General features: G+C 44.5%; 1 long non-coding RNA gene across 5 annotated transcripts in view; it reads left to right on the forward strand.

Annotated features, from left to right (window-relative positions):
- LOC138261774 (uncharacterized) overlaps positions 1–12697 on the forward strand; it is a 510577-nt gene that overhangs the window by 227629 nt on the left and 270251 nt on the right. For 4 of the 5 annotated variants that reach the window (XR_011199147.1, XR_011199146.1, XR_011199150.1 and 1 more), the window contains exons 4-5: positions 3542–3620; positions 3725–3790. This is a non-coding gene — a long non-coding RNA (uncharacterized lncRNA). Of the gene's footprint in view, positions 1–3541; positions 3621–3724; positions 3814–12697 lie in introns of all 5 variants that reach the window. The other variant, XR_011199148.1, reaches the window with a different exon arrangement.

Raw genomic sequence — 12697 nt, forward strand, 5'->3', positions numbered from 1 at the left:
TCGCCTGTGTTAATTTTGTTTTTGTTTATCCCAGCACTTTTTAGAGCCCTCTTGTGCTTGTTTAGTACCTTCCTTAGGGGTAGTACTCTGAATGTCAGTTTTTTTTCAGCTTGACAAACAAACTATCCCGTTCCATACTAGTATAGGTTTCGGAAATAATTAGCGGCTGGCTTATAGCCACCGTGACCGCTTTCCCTTTAGTGTTACTGAGTATGATGAGACTGTGTCGAAGTTAGGCCTCAGTTTCACCCCAAATCCAGGGCTGAACCAGCCCCATGCTCATTTTGAATTTGTTTTAACACTTCTGGCAAATTCAAAAGTGTTGGGATACCATGTGTGGTAGTATATATTGCAACGAAGACTGTACCCGATGTGGTGTAGTTGTCCAGTGAGGGAACCATTCTGAATGGCAAGCACATTGTGAAAATTCTATGTTTTTCCTGTGGTCTCATATGGGGAAATACAGCTTCCCCCTGATTAGTGTTTTGTGCTATCCAGAATGGGATTTCCTCTCAATCCGTAAGGACCTTGCCCATGATAGAATGTGCTGTTTGCTGGTCAATCCCAGTAATGGCCAATTGGTATCCAGCTGCGCATGCTGGTGTTGTGTTGAAATACGAACTGTACAAGTCATCTATATAATGTTACTAGTTCATTGTAAAGATTGCACAGATCAGCTGTCTGCGTGCTTTGTACACCTGGATGTGGTGTGTACATAGCAAACATTGGCCACATTGGGCCATCATTACTTAAAGGACCTAATAAAGGAGATGCAGGAGAGTTTTCTATATATTTATTGAAAAGGCTGCACTCTACGATAAAATGCATGAGTTGCAATGATTAGGATAATGCATAATAAAAAAAGCCTGATTGTAGAGGTGAGAATCCTGAATACAAAGACCTCTACCATATTGCAATAAACATAAAATATAAAATGTAAAATCCCTAGCATAGAGAACCTAATCTCTAACCTAACGAGAGCCAGGTGGAATAAATCAAATCTGTCAGTACTATGTCCATGAGAAGCGCCCCCAACCCTCGTTACCTTGGAATGAGGTCTAGATCAGACTCCATGGGGACACGAAGGCTAGGTCTGCCTTAAGGCCACGTGCAGCATGGATGGCATTAATAGCATCTGGTAGGAATCCCTCTGATAACTTTCTCTTTGTGAGATGTCTTTATAAAGATCTTGTGGGACCCCTAAACAGGTATGTTCCCAAAAAATAGATAAGGGGGCTGTTCTAACTGAGAGAGCCTCTAGCTCTTCATTTCCTTTTATATAGATGGAAAGGGAATGAACGACTTCTCCCACAATGCAACTCATGTGGTAAATATTAAGACCTGAAAATGGAAGTAAGTGTTTCACCTGTGCAACTTATTAGAATATGCAATCAAACACTGCAAAAAGCATTACATTTTTAAAACACAAAGCCCCTCATTACGAATTTGGCGTTTGGAAAAATGCCGCCCGCTAAACTCCAGTGTTCAGGTCACCGCCAGTGCATTGACCTTCCAGTGGCACCCATTAGGAGTTTCCCGCTGGTACAGCAGATGGAAACAGAGTTTCCGCCCGCTGGCTCAGCAGGAAACAGCCCACAACATTGATGTTGGCTCGTAATAGATCTGGCTGCAATGTTGCAGTGCAAAGGATGCAACAGCACCCATCGCGCTTTTCACTGTCTGCCATGCAGACAGTGAAAAGCGCAACGGGCTGTCCATGGGGTCCCATGCACTGCCCATGTCAAGTGCATGGAACCCCCTGCACCCCGGCTCTGCCAGCTTTTACATGGTGGTGCAACCGCCATGTAAAAGCTGGTGGAGAGGGAAGTCGTAATCCCCAGGGCGGCGCTGCCTGCAGCTCTGCCCTGGTGGGTTAGGACTGCCAGAACCGCCAATCCCTCCAGTGGAGGTAAACTGGCGGTGCGACCGTGGCCGAACCGCCACGGTCATAATGTGGTGGTCTGACTACCGCCAAAGCGGTCGGACCACCGCTTTGGCAGTGATCAGACTGCCACCCAGAGTCTGGCAGTCCTAGGACTGCCAGACTCGTAATGCGGGCCAATATGTCTTCAAGTAAACAACAGACACAAAAGATTCAAAATTATTTTTTATACTAAAAAAAGGACAACAAATTTCTTTTTCCTCTGGCTATTTTAAAGCATTGTACAGATATGACTAAAAATAAAAGTCGGGGTGGGGTAGAAAGAACAAAATAATGCACTCTCACTGTCTAATTTCCTTTAACCTCCAGGCACTGGGCTTGTCTCCCAACATTTGCAGCAATGTCCTTCTCAAGGAGCTCTCCATTCTCCTGGAGCTGATGTTATTGTGAACACCTATGCCAGGGGACTGTGTCAGGTTTGAAGGATTGTGTCAGGGCACAAAGTTAGGATGTTCTGGAGAAGGAATGTCACCGGAATTGTGAGGTTTTGGGAAATGGGATTGTATGTGGAATGGGAATGTTTTGTGTGATAGAAAGGTGGAGGAAGCTGGATTGACTTGGTCAGAAAGAGAAATTGGGTTGGTCTAAGAAACATGGTCAAGGTTTTGAATTGGGTCAGGTGGTTAAATGGGGCCCAGGCTTTGGATAGGGTGAGTGTTTGAATGGCATTGTGGGAAGTGGGTTGTGGGCTGAAGGAGGAAAAGTAATATGTGTGCCGGAAGCACTTGTGTCAGCTGAGGAACGAGGAGAAAGAGAACCTCTCTGTAAGGCAGACAGGGCATAACACATGCCATCCAGGATATCTATGACTTATGTGAGTTGCTCACGAACATACTGAATGGCATACAACTATGCTGTCTGCCCAGAAGAGAGGTTTAAAGAACTTCCATTTTCTCCTCTGACATAAGTGCTTTCAGGATAAGGGAAGAGGAGGGGTGCCTAGGACAAAGGATACCCCAGTCAGTTCCTGGAATGAGTGTTGGCTCTTTTCCTGGGGGGAAAAGAGTAAGGGTGCTGATGGTTATAGTGGTGGTGGCGGACACAGAAATGGATAGTACATCTTTTCTTGGTTCATCTACCACCAAGAGGGGCTGACCAGAGTTGGCTGCCTCAGATTCAGTTGAATTTGTACTCGACCACCCAGATGTCAATGATCTGAAAGAAAAAAATATGTTCACAGTATTTATTCTTCCAAGTTATATTTACTACTAACTGTCACTTAATTAAGTTATCAGCGTTTAATTCTTACCAAACATTCCCTCAATCCTCGCTGGCACCCAGCAACCATATATCCAGATATTCGAGAGCCAGAATCCTAAAAGGACAAAGGGGAGTTTAGTCCTGATTGATATATGTTCATACACTACTCGTTCGTATTTACTAACCCTTCTCTTACACGACTTGGAAACCTTGTGTTGTCTTTTTTTACAATGAGGAAACCAATCCTAGAAGAAAGTAAAAAGCTAACAAATATGTACTGAATACAGACTGATCCAAATTACGTGTCCATGAGTCCATACACTAAATTACTATTAGTCCAACTAAATAAATGGTTCAGAGAAAATAATATATATATATGTATGCTTTTACTTCCTCTAGCTACTTTGTAGTACAGGATACCGCCCAGAAGAGGAAGTTTAAGCGTCAAGGAAATCTAAACAGCCTTCACCAGGATATGGTAAGTCTGGTAATGATATTCAAATAGCATAAGTCTTACCAGCAATGATGGAATTGTTAGCTGTTGGTGATTTCTTTTTTTTGCTCTTACTGTATTATATGCAGGACCAGGTGCGCGGACACAGAAGAATTGGATAAGTTGTGGTGCCAACAAAGGAAAAGAACAAGAAGGTAGCTGAGTACAGGCTAAAGAGGTAGCTGTTTCCTAGCCACCTCCCCAAACCCAAAAAAGAGTTACACAGTTATTCAGAGGAGAGCTCAATGATTGGCCAAGTAAAGAAAACAAAAATACTGCAAGACGCCAGACAGGATTCTAAATTACATGTGGAAAGGAAGGATTCCATGGGTGTTTTATTCTTTCTGCCTTGGGAGCCCTTGATGCGCCCAAGGCAGTGTTCAGAATGTCAGGGCCACTGGTGGAGCGCTAGAACCTGTCTCCTGCTTCCCAGTAGCAAACGCTGGGAGCTATGTTAGCTCCACCGCATGCCAGATATCGGAACGAGAGTCCTCAGCCATTACAATAACTACTAAACCAATTAAAATACAAATTATAGATATACACCATCTGTGGTGTAATGTATGTCAAACTTGATGGACTTTTCGACAAATACTATACCATAAATAATAAATAGCATCCAGACATTAAAGTAAAATAATGTAAATAATTAGGAAGTATTTTGGAAATTAAATAATAGATTTTGTAACCTCCATTTTTAATAAACTTTAATTGGTGATTTTTGAAAATCGTACTATTGTCAAAATATTTATACAATTAAGAAAAAAAGAATACAAATAGATTACAAGGGATGAGATTTGTTATGTAAAATGTGAAATCCAATATATGTAGGTCAATGTACCTGGACTAAAATAAAAACAGTGTTTGTTTGTCCATCACCCGTGTGTGAACATACAACATTGACACATTGCACTCATATGTTGGAGATATCTATCCACTTGCACAGAAAAAACACGGCAAAGGATATGTCAACCAAAGGAAGGAGTGTACACACCATGAAAGGCTCATTATTAATGAGTACAGGCTAAACCGTGACACCATTGACTCCTTAACAATACAATTTCTATTTGAACTGTTGCCGGACATAGGAATTCACACTACCATCCCACTTAGTGTGAAGATTGTAACAGCATTACATTTCTGTGCTACTGAATCACTGTGTTCAGCAGACACAGGCCACTTTGCAGTGCCTTTGAGAGACTTGTAAATACAAGATTGTAGTTCAGTTCTGTGTAGATGAGGTCATGAATGTGTGTTAGTTGCTTAAATCAAAATGAGTAGTCCTTACACTTTGCAAGGAACACCTAACTCATATGCATGTTGACAATATGTGTAAAAGCAAAATGCTACGTATTGCATTAAATGGGTTAACTTCATTTTCAAAAAATGAATAAAAATCAACTCTTGGAATGCAGTGGTATCGAATTTACAAAGCAAGAAATTGTACATTGGAAGTCCTAGGGACATGGAGTCATCTGTTCAAGTGTCTACCACCACAATGTTTTTATTTGATAATGTATGAAATCAAGAAAGATAGTATGTGTTATGTGAATGTGGTAATAGTGGATAGAGCTTACTTTGTTGACTACACATGGATTGTGTGCATTTGATATCCAAATGTAATATGACATCTGTATGATAGTGTTTCCTAAATGAGTTGTGTTACTCATTCTCTCCACCCGAAACGCATGCGAGTGTGTGTCGGGTGGAGAGTATGAACATAAGTAGAATGTAGTGAGTTTATGAGAGACATCAGTAAGTGTACTTGTGCAAACAGGTTGTAATTAGTTTAGAGACATGTAATGGATTAGGGGTGTGAGAGTGCGGATAAGGTGAATTAGATATTGCGTGAGAGATAGCATTTGTACTCACTGGTCTCCATTCTGCCTCGAATTCCCATGATGCCCTCAGTGCAGAATATGGACAACACTTTCTCTCAGGGCATGAGGTTGAAGTGCTTTGGAGAACCCCGACCAGCTGCCATGGCCTCTTGGTGTGTCCCCGAAAGGAGGAATCTCACTCTTCCCTGAACGTCAATTTCATCACTTGAGGATTTCCTCCTGTGAACTTATGGTGTCGGAGACCTCTTTCACCTTAGCCATGATTGTGTCCCACACTTTCCTTCTCTGGTTTATGGTCGTTGTCAGGACCAGTGCCCAAAAACACTGTTGCTCAACCCTAAAAATCTCATCTATCATAACAGTTAATTTATTTTCAGAGAACCTGGGTTGTCTTTGTCTAGACATTGTGAAAAGGAAAGGATAGGCCAGCTGCTTGTGCTTCATGTTGTGAGTGGGAAATGGTTTGAGGAGTGTGTTTTGTAGTGTAAACTGTAGATGTTGTTTAGTATATTTGGTTATGGTGTGTGTTGGTGGGTGTATATGTCGCTAAAATGGACAATTCTGTTGTTGCAAACCCCATTCACCATTGCTGTCCACTTATTTGAGGGTCCCTCCATCTGACTCTGATGGTAGACAACTTAAAATATGACCACCATACCACCATTGAGGAAGTTGTAATCTTCTATGGTGGAGAGAGACCGATGAAAGAGGACTGAGGTTCTACTGAGGGACCTGGCTCCACATGACAAAGAGTTGTTCACCAGGCCAAACCCTAATTTAGGCACATAAATATCTGTTAGCATGACGAAAAGATCAGTCCCTCCAAGACAAAGAAATAACTGCCTGCCAAATGTCAAATCAGACCCCAAGTCTCCAATAAAAAAAAACATCTTATCCTTGGATATATGAGGCACTCAGCACTACCACAGATAGTCTAGTAAGGGAAGAGGAGTTCCTTCCGATGAGTAAAAACTACTCAGGTCAAAAGAATCTGTTCCCACAGCTCAAAAGCTGTAGTCAATTACTTTTGCCACCAAGGTTCCCATAGAACCTTAGAGTCTTACTGTCTTTGCCGAGCAGTAATCACAAAGGGTTAAGGAAAGCTTGGAGTCGAGAAACATACTGTCTCCATCTTCCCCGCGGGTCATGTTTGAAGGGGGCTTGAGAAAGAGAGTATTTCTGGAGAGCACACTTCAGTGACCAAGAGCAGAGGCACAGAAGACAGCTGATCATTGGTGCTTTAGGGGATTTCAAGCAAGCTCTAACCCTGCTGAGAGACGACGGAGGGCGAAGGCTAGCAGTATGCCATGAACAAAGGAAGACTGGGGTGCTCTATGTCCGTTCTCCAGTGGTACACTAATAATGGTATCAGCATGGGTGCCTGAAGGGGAAAAACGCACCAAGCCTGCTGATTTAAACAGCAAGGCAAATTGGGAAAAACAGTACCTTTGACGCCATTTGATGAATCTTCAAGAAACTTTCCCAAAACATTTGCTTGTCACATCAGCTACAGTCTGGAAAGTTTTGCGGTGATACGTCGAGGGGAGAGGGGCAAGAAGAAGGGGTGTCCCAAAACAGGTTTTCCCCCTTTCATTTTTTCATAGGGATTTTGAACATCAATAGCGTCAAAACTACTGGACGGAATTACACCAAATTTGGCAGAAAGATAAATCGTGAAAGCAACCTTTTTCTGTTTTGGTGTAATTCCTTTCAGTAGTTTTTGACAAATTAAGGGGAAAATACATTTGTATATATAGGGGCACGAAGGATTCGTGACCCCTCCCGATCTCGTGCTGAGATCTGATTGGCTGATAACACTTCAACAACAGAAACCATTGAAGTGTTGTCAGTAATCTTGGGACTCAGCTTCAGCTGAGTCCAAGGAATGAAGTAAAAAAAATAAAGAAAAGGGGCCAGGGCACAAACACCCTGACCCCTTAGTTTTTTATTTTACAGCTGTATTCGCATAGATAAGTTATAGTTAGTTACCTCAAGTAACTATAAATCGTGCCCTAAGGTAACTATACCTTGCGTGAATTTCTATGGTTTTGTACGTTTAAAATGTGAACCTAACTATAACATCCCTGTAACCGTTGTTTTTTAAAGTGAATTTCTATGTTTTTTAAAAATTTCTATTTCCTAACTATAATATCCCTGTAACCTTTGTTTTTTCAGTGCATTTCAATGGTTTTTATAGCATAAAGTAATTTTATTTACTATATGTTAATCCATCTGCCTCCCATACTCACCCTAAACGTTAAAAATAACTTATCACCCAAAACTCATACCCCCCCTAAACCCTAAAAATACCCTTGCCACCTAAAACCCATACCCACCCTAATCCCTAAAATTGCCCTTGCTTCTCAAAAACCCATACCCACCCTAAACCCTAAAAATTCCCTTACCACCCTAAAACCCATACCCACCCTAAGACCTACATTTGTCCTTATCACCCAAAAACCTATATCCACCCTAAACCCTTATGTTACACTTTCCACTCAAAATCCCATATCTACCCTAAACCCTAAAATTGCCCTGCTTCCCAAAAACCCATACCCACCCTAAACCCTATAAAACTCCCTTACCACCTAAAAACCCATACCCTCCCTAAACCCTTATGTTACACTTTCCACTCAAAAACCCATACCCACCCTAAACCCTAAAATTACCCTTGCCACCCAAAAACCCAAACCCACCCTAAACCATAAAAATGCCTTGTCTCCTAAAATCCCTTACCCACCCTAAACCCTAAAAGTTCCCATGCCACTAAAAAATCTATACCCACCCTAAACCCTCAATTTACCCTTGCCACCCAAAACCCCATACCCACTCTAAACCCTAAAAAACCCTAGTGAGCTAAAAACCCATACCAACCCCAAACCCTGAAATCACCCTTGCCACTCTAAAGCCCATACACACCCTAAACTCTAAAATTACCCTTGCTACTCAAAAACCCATACCCACCCTAAACCCCCCCAAAACACCACACAAAAACCCAGGCCCCCCAAAACCCTAATAATTACCATATTTATATACTTAATACTCACTTGTAAAACCTTTACCATGAATATGCCTTTACCATTCATTCCTTTACAACAAAATGTGTTGTAATGGCATGCATGGCAAAGGCATATTCGTTGTAAAGGTGGTAATGGCATGTGGGGTAATGTTGCAATGCAAAGTTAAGCCTGCACAATAATAGCATTCTAGGTTCAGCCTTTGTTGTAAAGGATGTTTCCCTTACAGCACTACCCATAATTTAAATGACAAAATTAACCCCCCCCCTCATTTTGTTCCTTTCTAAATTAAATGTTTTAAGTTTTACCAGTTTGATTCAATCAAGGTGGCTTCAGGTGTGCCACATTCTTGTCATAAGTAAGACTATTAGCACTCTAGCTGTTCCTTAGCACACTCTGGCAGGCTGCAGTAGAACACAGGAATCAACTGTCAGGCTGCTCCTGTTGAAGTACAACAGGAAGATATTTGGGAACTCACTTAAAACAGGTCCTAATTTTTCTTTCTACAGCACTAATCATAATTTCTATGACAAACTGAACCTCCTCATTTTGTTCCTTTCTAAATTAAATGTTTTAAGTTTTTCCAGTTTGATTCAATCAAGATGGTTTCAGGTGTGCCTCACATTAGTCATAAGTAAGACGGTTAGCACTCTATTTTTTTTTTGTAAACATAGTTTTATTGCAATTTTAGTTGTCTAATAATCATGCAATCGTAATGAGAGATAACTTTTTCCAACTTTTTTCAATACAGTGGCATAACTCAACCCATTCTTACCGGGCCCACTACTAAACTGTGTCCCTAAGAACTCACCCAACTTCCCCTCACCCCAAATTCCCCCCCCAGTGAGCCATATTTCATGGTACGGGATAAACATTGTGTATTGAGGTCACATGCGCGCTGCCTCTCCTTGTGTGTGATATTGTCAGGTTCCTAATCAGTAAAGATGTCTGCTATTAGGTGTGGTGTGGCTGGGTCCTGTCAATCCGTTATTCAGTCAGGGGGTCAGGTCAGTCAGGCTCTCCTCTTTCATGCCTTCCATTACCACGTCCCATCCCCTTGCTACTTTTGGTTGTCCCATCCCTCTTTTGGCATTTCTGAGAACAACATCTCCTCTCATCGAGCCCATTTTTTCAATTCCCTTTTCCATTAAGTTATCCTTGGGCCTGTCGGATTTTTCCAGGTCATGGCAATTTGCCTCTTGGCCAACACGTAAGCCAGGTCCTGAAATCTGCTGGTGACGTATGTGGGAACCACCCTAGTAAGCAATGGCTCATTGTAAAGGGAATCACCTTGTCTACCGCTCTTGCCACTGACTGGGTCACCTCTCCCTAGAATGTCCTTAGTGTTGGGCAATCCCAAAGCATGTGCCTGAATTCTGCACCAAACACTCCACACCTAGGACATTTTGCTCCGTCCGTGCCAAAGTGCCTGTTGATCTGACCAGGGGTTAAATAAGCTTGATGCAACACGTAATAGTTAATAAGCTTAAATCTGGTATTTCTAGTCATCCTGGGGAAGCCCTCCAGTATTTGCTCCCATGCTTTGTCAGGCATATCAGTACCCAAATATCTCTCCCATTTTAGTCTAAGTTGGGTCAATGGGAGGGTCTTATCTGCCCGTATTCTACCATATAAATTTGTCACCGCTTTGATCTTACCCGTGGAGGTTGTCAGATAGGTTCACGGTGCCTGCGTTGGGGGCTCTCCCTTCTGCCAGTGCCGTTGAATACTAGCACTGATTGAGCTACAGAGTTGAAAATGACCCCCCGGTAAGTCAAACTCTGCTCTAAGGTCCTCGAATGTTGTCATTGTCCCTTCCTTAAACAGGGTACCCACTGTCTGTACCCCTGCTGCACCCCCGGCTTGGAGCCTCTCCCAGTTACTCCTATGCGGCAATGCCTGTATGGATTACAGGGGAAGGTCTGGGGAGTAGGGGGTCTTTATCTCAAGTTTGCGTAAACAGCTTGTCCAGCATTGAATCAAGGTTTTCAATTCAGGGGAGTCCCCTGTCCTGTTTACTCGACTCCCCAACAACATCTCCAATAATCTCATCCGGCGAGAAGTAAATGGTTTCACTATAGCCTCAGGGTCCTGTCTGCTTGCGATCCACTTTGCAAGCCATTGGAACTGTGCCGCCAAAAAATAGGCTTCAAAGTCGGGGATAGCCAGCCCACCATCCGAGGTCTGTCTTCAGAGTTTGGCCAATGCCACTCTCCTTTGTCCACTGCCCCACAGAAATGCTATGACTCATGGGTACTCACAAACTTTTTCTCGGGGGCCAAAATTGCAGTATGGTTTGCGGCCGAGGGCCGCACTGAAGTGACAGCGGGGGTGGGGGAGGCGGGGCTTATCAGGAGCACAACCACCCGCCCCCTTTTTCAAAACATTGCTAAACAATGCTGCATTTTGCCCAGTAACACACACAGCGCCATGCACACACAGCGCCATCTGCACACGGCGCCATCTGCTCTCACCCCTACCCCAGTATCACACACAGCGCCATACACACACAGCGCCATCTGCACACAGCGCCATCTGCTCTCACCCCTACCCCAGTATCACACACAGCGCCATCTGCTCTCACCCCTACCCCAGTATCACACACAGCACCATCTGCTCTCACCCCTACCCCAGTAACACACACAGCGCCATACACACACAGCGCCATCTGCACACAGCGCCATCTGCTCTCACCCCTACCCCAGTAACACACACAGCACCATCTGCTCTCACCCCTACCCCAGTAACACACACAGCGCCATACACACACAGCGCCATCTGCACACAGCGCCATCTGCTCTCACCCCTACCCCAGTAACACACACAGCGCCATCTGCTCTCACCCCTACCCCAGAATCACACACAGCGCCATCTGCTCTCACCCCTACCCCAGTAACACACACAGCGCCATCTGCACACAGCGCCATCTGCTCTCACCCCTACCCCAGTATCACACACAGCACCATCTGCTCTCACCCCTACCCCAGTAACACACACACAGCGCCATCTGCTCTCACCCCTACCCCAGTATCACACACAGTGCCATCTGCTCTCACCCCTACCCCAGTAACACACACAGCACCATCTCCACACAGCGCCATCTGCTCTCACCCCTACCCCCAGTATCACACACAGCGCCATCTGCTCTCACCCCTACCCCAGTAACACACACAGCGCCATACACACACAGCGCCATCTGCACACAGCGCCATCTGCACACAGCGCCATCTGCTCTCACCCCTACCCCAGTAACGCACACAGCGCCATCTGCTCTAGCCCCTACCCCAGTAACACACACAGTGCCATCTGCACACATCGCCATCGGCTCTCACCCCTACCCCTGTAATACACACAGCGCCATACACACAGCGCCATCTGCACACAGCGCCATCTGCTCTCACCCTTACCCCAGTAACACACACACACAGCGCACACACACAGCGCAATCTGCTCTCACCCCTACCCCAGTAACACACACACTACATTAAAAATAAATAAATAAATAACCAAAGTGCCTTACCTGCCTCAATAAAGCACTGTAAAGATGCCACAAATGTACAACGGCAGGCTGGCGGGCGGCAGACGTGGAGACGGTGACAGGAAGCAGATGAAAAAGCCCCGTAAAAGTTAGCTGCAAGCGCTGACTTTTAAGGGGCTTTGGCTTCCCGCCACTAGCCAGGATCGTCATGAAAACGCCATAACTAATGGCCGCCGTACATAAACAGAGGAGGGCCGCGGGAGCATGCGCAAAGAAGCCACTATTGCGCATGCTCCCGCGGCCCTCTTCTATGTTTATGTACTGCGGCCATTATTATATGGCGTTTCTCGGACGTGTCCGCGGGCTGCCAAGGTAGGTCCGTGGGGCCGCTTGACGGCCCGCGGGCTGTACTTTGAGTAACGTCGCTATGACTAGTGCTTCCAGTTCCCTAAAGGTTGCACTGGGTATCCATATCGGTAAGACTGTAAAGTAATATAGTAGCCTAGGCAAAACTATCATTTTTGGAAGTGCCACCCTACCTGCCACAGACAACGGTAGGGTCTGCCTGAAAGTCATTCTGGTCCTGACGGACTGTAGGGTGCTTTCTACATTGCCCTCAAGGATGTCCTGCGGGTTGTGATACACCTTAACCCCTAAATAAGAAAGACAACGTTGTTCCACATGACCGTACCCAGCCCGAGAGGGGGCGGTGCCACAGGCCCCAGT

The sequence above is a fragment of the Pleurodeles waltl genome, chromosome 10 (assembly GCF_031143425.1).
Source record: "Pleurodeles waltl isolate 20211129_DDA chromosome 10, aPleWal1.hap1.20221129, whole genome shotgun sequence".
Taxonomy (NCBI): domain Eukaryota; kingdom Metazoa; phylum Chordata; class Amphibia; order Caudata; family Salamandridae; genus Pleurodeles; species Pleurodeles waltl.